Genomic DNA, 7,289 nt, shown 5'->3' on the forward strand with positions numbered 1-7,289 from the left:
TGAGCCACTTTGAATAAATTTGCAGAAACTCCAGGACCCCACACTAACTTGGCAGTAGTTAATTCTAGATCCAGGAATGGAGAACCTGTGGTCCTCCAGATGTTGGTGGACTTGAACATCAGCCTCAACCAGTGTGACCAGGGATGGTGTGAGTTTTAGTCCAGCAACATCTGGAGGACCACAGGTTCTTGACTTCTGTTCTAAATCAAGATGGGGCCTTATTAGTGATCCTTTTTGTTCCCTCCATCTTTGCCTGCAGGCTTATTCATGATAACTCCCCACCCCATTGTTCATCACCTGAGTTGGGATATAGTATACAACTTCCACTGATTTTAGCCTTGGAGGAGATGTATGCTGTGAATCACTGACTGAGTCAGTGACTGAGGTTGACTGTTTCTGTTGCTCCTACCATAATGCTGCCTTTTAGGTTTTTGTCTGTCAACTCTGGGTCTTTTTGTGATAGGAATGCATCCAAAGGAGTAAACCAGAATGTCTTAGACGTAGGCCTGGAACCAGAAACCAGTTGGACACTTGTTTCAGCATTCAAGCAACTTCAGGAATGCTGGTTGTTTTTATCTCTCTCTGCCTTTTAGGCTGTTTTAATATATTCACTTTTAGAAATATGTGATCTGCATGAAAACAAACCCATCACGTAAAAAATGGTTGATGCTAACCATGGGGTGTTTAATCTTTGCACATTTGCTTTAAACTTTTCAGTTAAGTCTGGAGGTAGGGAACCAGCTTTTTATCTGCAGCACGCTTTGCATTTTCCATGATGCACTGTACACTTCAGGCAGAATGGCATTATTATTAGACTAATAATTCAGGGACGTAAATCTTATTGAGTAATTGGTGAATGCTGACCTGGCACCAACATCTTGGGGGAACCCCCATAAGGTCTGCTTCATTCATTTTTCTACTATGCAAAATGTTTTGCTCATTAAAAGAGCTACGTAGCAGAGGGGGTGAGGTAGTGTAGGGGACGAATGGGCCTTTTAATTTCCTTATTGCCTTTCCATTATAAATGAAAGAGGTTGTTTTCCAATTGTACAAGCATGCTGGAGACCTCTGTGTGATTTAACCACAAAATGACATCTGTGTTCTCAAAACTGCCCGGTCTAACCACAGGGTACTGAACCTCTGTTATTTATTGTTTGGGTTCAAGCTCCAAGCAGAAGAATATGACCCTCTCTGTTGGTTGGTTACACTTGATGCTTTTTTAATGGTTTCTTAAGTGTTAATTTATTGAATAGGAACTATTTACTTTTTTTTTTTAGCTCTGGGAAGAGAGAGTGCCTTTTTAGAACAGGAAAACCTCTAAGCCAAAAATAGACATGACAGACAGACACACACACACATCCCGACCCACATGTACTTAAAAGCAACTGTGGGGGCCTTCACTTTTATTTAAAGCAGTGGCCAATCAAGTATAAAAGTGTGTTTAACCCTTTCAATCCTGCACCATTGCCTGCATCTCCCCCCCTCTCCGAGCAACCACTAATAGGAACTAGAGGATAGGATTTTGAATAAAGACAACACTGCAGGGTGAAAAGGTTAGTGCACCTCTCTCCCTCGGTGCTGCTGTTCTGATCAAAAGGGTTTTTTTATATATATTGTTGTGGAAAAAAGCCACATGTTGTATTTGAATCAGGACACAGCCTGGGGCTCCTTTATTTCAAGCAGGCAAGGAGAAGCAGCCTGACACCAGAGTGTTACAAGCTGCTCTGCCCCAAGCAGAGAACCCCAAGCTTATATAGAAAAAAACAGACTAGCATGCTTCTTTATCTCATAGTACAATGTGTTTTCAAAACAAGCCCAAAACATTCATCAACATAAGCAATACCCTTTTGGTTACAGAACAGTCTGCATGTTCTCAGAACCTCATTTTCTTTGCCAGCCCTCTCATCCTGTCACATAAACAGGTGTCTTGACCAAAGTTTAGGCCTGGCCATCACGCACACCCATCACTATGCTGAAGTCTGCTTCTGGGCCTGTTTTGGGGAAGGAGCAGCATCTCACTAGACCAGGTATAGGGAACTTGCCCTCCAGGTGTTGCTGAACTACAGCTCCCATCAGCCCCAGCCTGCATGGCCAATGGTCAGGGATGATTATGCATTAGACCATAATTCTTTTTTCATTTCCAAGTTAGGACAGTTCCCTGAAACAAAAGTTCCTTTCAAACACATCACTGGCAGCAGGGTGAAATAGTCAACTTAGAGGCTTGGGCCTTGGCAGGTTGACTTCACCTCCACTCTCTTCTGGTTAGTAAATGTTGTTTTCCACAGTACAAAGAGATACCTCTTGTTTTTTGTCGTGGAGGCTTTTCAACCCGGGTGTGGCTTTTTCAGTGCATCATACAGTTCAATGGTAGAGCATCTGTTTTGCATGCCTCACCAAGTAGGACTACGAGAGACTTCTGTCTGAAATCCTACCAGTCAGTGTTGGCAATACTGAGCTAGATGGGCCAATGGTCTGACTCAGTCTAAGGTGGCTTCCTATATGCCAATGTAGGATGCTTCATTGCTATAATGCTGAAAATACTAAGGCGTCTTGTGTAGTGTCACTGGAAACCAACCAATTCTATGGGTAGAAGATCCATGGTCAGCGGAACACTGTATCCGTAAAAGAAGATAGATAACTTCGGCTTCCTGAGGCAAGAGGGTGACATTATTTGAAGGGCCTCTTTTAGTGCTTTGGATTTCTCCGTGGTTCCAAGTTCTCAACCCAGGAGTCAGGTAGTATTTAAACCCCTATCTATGCTGGACAGCACTTTGGTCTGGTCAGCATTAGAGGTCCAGATGGGTTCCCTTGTATGCTGTCCCCCATGCCCCTGCCCCATTTGTCTAAATGAGCAGAAGAAAAAGAAGCCCATCACACATGGCCAGACCTCTCCTTGGGCACAGCTCCAATATCCCCAGTAGAGAACAGTAGCTGACTGTCAAATCCATCAATGGTGACTACTCTGGATTAGGCAAGGAGCTTCTATTAGCTTGGATTGTTTGGGAATATCTAAGCTAGGCTTGCTGGCTGGGTCTGATAGGAGTTGCAATCTAAAACATCTGGAGGTCACCAGGTTGGATAAGGTTGATCTACATCAGATTTTATTTTCAGGATTGTGGCTTCACTGTATAGCTCTTTTATTATTCTTAATTCTACACCATCAAATCTGATGTTGGCTGGATGTACTGTCAATGTTTTCACAATAGTGCTGTGTAAATAAACTGAGCTTTATGGTACACCGAAAGTAAGACAACAGCATCTTTTGCCTTTTTTGTGTTATTAACTGTTTTTAATTATTTTATGTGTGAATCACCTTGTGACAGTGGTTTAGAATGTAGTTAATAAATCAATTATAACAGCAGCAACGTACTGCTGGTGAGGGAGGTTACCTCTGGAGATATCTGCATGAGGGAATTGGCAGGAATTGTTAGGCATCTGCTTCTCCCACCACCGGCCCCTTTTGCAATTACTGCCCTTTTCATTCACAGTGTCTTGGCAACCACAGGTTTGGTAACTTGCATTTGCTAAGGTAATATGTTGTTCAGTCCTTCTAGGATGAAATTAAAATGTAATTTTAGTTTGGCGGGGGGAATGCAAGCTGAGTTGCAGCCCACGTATGTTAATAAGAAAAGGTTAATGACTTCACAAGAGGCTTGGCCTGTGCATGCTTGACAAGAGGAAACCTTTTAAACGAAAGCCTGCATAATGTCCACCTTCCTGGTCTTTGAAATAATAAAAATTTGAAGCCTTCCAACTAATATATTTATGTAATCAGGTTGATCGTTGGCTCAGCGTGCTGCCAGTGAAGCTCTTGCCAACATAATTAACACTGGCCATATGGATTTTATTCCAGGGAAGTAAACAGAAACTAGACCTGAGAACATTTTTTCATTCATGGTATCTGGGCACTGAATTACCAGTCATTTGGGGGGGGGGAGCAACAGAAGCCATCTGTCCCCTAAATAGGAGGGCACTTGGTTAATGATGGTAGAAAGCTTGATGTATATGGAAAAATACAGGGATTAAGGAAGAAATTGTTGCTGTTTGAAATCTAGGCAAACATGCCATTTGAATGAATAAGAGCATGTCATTCAGAGGAATTGAGAGATGCGGCTGAGGTGCTAGACGGGTTTGGGGGCAATGATGGGCTGGATGTGAACCAGCAAATTGAAGCTGAATCCTGAAGACAGGTGTTATGTGTTTCAAGTTATCAAGTCCACAAGGTGGGAAGACAGCCTGCTCTATTTGGGGTTAAAGTCCCTTGGAGGCAGCAGTTCATTGCTTGGGGGTACCCCTAGATCCAATGCTGTTATTTGTGGTCCAGGTGGCCTCAGTGGCTAGGAGTGTCTACATCCAACTGTGGCTAGTTTGCCAGCTGCAGCCTCTTTTGGACATACCCTCCAACACCCAAATTAAGATGCTCCTTTTTTTGTTCTGAGCTCTTGTGCATGCACAAGAGTGTGAGAACAAAAAAGAAGCTGCTTGCGCTCTGGTGCAAGCCAGCTGACTCTTGATAGTTCTTCCATCCTCAGAAGTTCAGGGTGGCGCTGGCCCAATGTTCTCCCCACATAGGTGTGCTTGGTACTTTTGCTATAGAGCTTTTGGCAAATGCTGAAAAGCACACCTCTCTACCCCAGCACTTAAGATGTTTGTTTTCAGAGTCTGCCCTGTTCCTGTGACTGTAATCTGTTTTACCTGTTTTTCATTCTGAATTGTTGTAACCTGCCCTGGGACCCGCTGGTGTCATTATTATTTATTAATTTTTAAAACTCTGAATGTCTTGGGGCCCAAATGCTACCAATATTTGCCAACTTTCGTACAGGGAACATCTGAAAATGAAATAAGTGAATAGTCTCTAGCTTTTTTATTTTCCGCTAGAATTGAAGCAATTTGCAGATATGGGTGCCCTGACTGAGGGGATGAAGCCTGCCAAATTTCAGGATGATAAGTGCAGTGATTCTCCTGCATGAACAGGCATTACCATTTTGGAGTGGGTAAAATGGAAATCTCTTAACCTCCTCTTGTAGGCAATCAGTCTGAAAATTGGTGCCCCTGGGAAAGTAACAATAGGCTGGCAATGCACAGCATAACTGAAAGCTTTATATAAGGGACAAACAGGCCAAGTTGACTGGTGGAAAGAACCAGATGAAGAGGAGGAAGAAGGAATAAGATCAACAGGGGATACCCTTCTCATGGTCCCACAAAGGAGTGTTTCCCGTTGTGTAGTGACCCAGGAAAGTGCCTACTCTGTGGTAGCACCTAGATTGTGGAACACCCTTCTCCTGGAGATGCATCAGTCATCTTTGGTACTAACCTTTCATCTCCAACACAAGATTCAGCCAAGCTTCTGGGAAACTTGTCTAGAGATGCTAATTTTGCAGGCATGCTAGTTTTGCCAGTTTGGGTTGCTTTGAAATGTGGGTGTTGGGCAGGATTAGGTAGTGCAGCCTGCACTACTCCACCCAAGCCACTTCCTCAACACAACCGTGTTCTTGTGTGTGCAGCTATGTCACAGGATTACTGTGAGAAGAATGAACAAGGATAATATTTTATATGTTTGAAGAGGTGTTACTAGCTCGTCTCATAGTAGCAACAGCTAAAGAAGAAGCTTGTTTGCTGCAGCAAAAATAAAGCATCCTGTGGTACCTCACTCAGCAATTATTGTTGTGTCAGTTTTTATAGGCACTAGACATATTTCTCAGAGTGGCCAACCAGTTGCTTCTTGGGAACCTGCAAACAGGACCCGAGTTCAAGAGCACTCTCCCCTCCTGCAGTTTCCAGCATTGGGTATTCAGAAGGATTCTGCCTCCCACGGTGGAGGCAGAGCATAGCCATCATGGCTAGAAGCCACTGGTAGCCTTCTCTGCCATGAATTTGTCCAATCCTCTTTTAAAGCCATCAAAATTGGAGGTCTTCACTGCAGCAAAGCTGTTGCTGCCATGTTGAACTCCAGCTAAGGGTGGCCAAACCAAAGAGCACTACATGCGTTATTTGGGCTAGAAGACATTCTTCTGATGAAGAATGTTTTATCAATTTTATCAATTTCCATGTGTGCTCCAGAGTAGCAGCAGCAAAGCAGGAGCTGTTTTCAATAAGAAATATACTTCTGGCCCACTGTATGCCCCAGCTTCCTGTAGCTATGCCTGTAGTAAGGAAGATTTGTCGGGAGTAAGGACATTCTGTTGTTGTTATTTATTAAATTTCTATACAGCCCTTCATCCAAGGATCACAGGGCAGCTCACAATATAAAAACACCAAAATACGTAACTTGGTAACAAATAAACCAATAGCCCTGCTCTCGCAAACATGTTTAAAAAGCCATAGAATGTCAATTTGGGGGGCAGGTTGCTCACTGAGGCAAGACCATTTGAATATATTACACAGATCTTAACTCCACTGCAATGGCTGCCAATGTTTCTGGGCTCAATCCAAAGTGCTGGTTTTGACCTGTAAATATAAAGCCTTAAATGGCTCAGGACTGAAGTACCTCAAGAACTGTCTATCTCCATATGAACCTATCCAGACACAGGATCATGGTCTGTGGCCCTCCTTCTTGTGCTTCCCCCACAAGAAGTCTGGAGGGTGGCAACGGGAGAGTGGGTCTTTTCTCTTGGCAGAAAACTTCCCTCTTCAACCAGCCCTTGGGCTGATTAACATGCAATATCCTTTTAGATATGTTGTGTGGTGGTGTTACTGGTTTGTTTTTTTGGCAGAAGTTAGGCTGCAGCGAGGAGCAGGGATACTGCATCATCCTTATTCCACTCGCTGCAACCAGAAAAGAGGGTTGCAGGGTACGGGGGGAGGGAGAGTTCCTTGCTGGTTTTCATTAAGTGACGATGCTAAGGTAACACCGTGTGTGTCCTTCTGTGAATTGCTATTTCGAGATAATGCGCCTTATTAGCGCCATTAAGTATAAGTGAAAAATGAACGTGTGAAAGTGGGTCTCATGTTGTGCATTGGGAGTCGGGAGGCAGGTCTCCACTCTGGACCAGTTGAACCCCACTGGGGCATACCCTCCTCCACTCTACCTCCCTCACTGAGGGGAAGGAAGAAAGAGTTGCTGAAGGGGAAATAAAACCCCGCCTTTTCTGCTCCACCCCGTGACCTAGGCTACCAACCACAGAGAAGACTGGGAGGGAGGGTTCTCTCATAAGGAAGAGGGGGGATGAACGCGCGTCTCCCACCCGTTCCTTCCCCTCCCGTGCCCTCAACTTCTCCTCTATCCGGGTCACTCACTCAAGTAAAGTGGGAGAGAGAGACGCGCATGCCCGAGAAGAAAACTGGTAAGC

Source organism: Podarcis melisellensis (genome assembly GCF_964234715.1).
Source record: "Podarcis melisellensis genome assembly, chromosome: 8".
Classification (NCBI taxonomy): Eukaryota; Metazoa; Chordata; class Lepidosauria; order Squamata; family Lacertidae; genus Podarcis; species Podarcis melisellensis.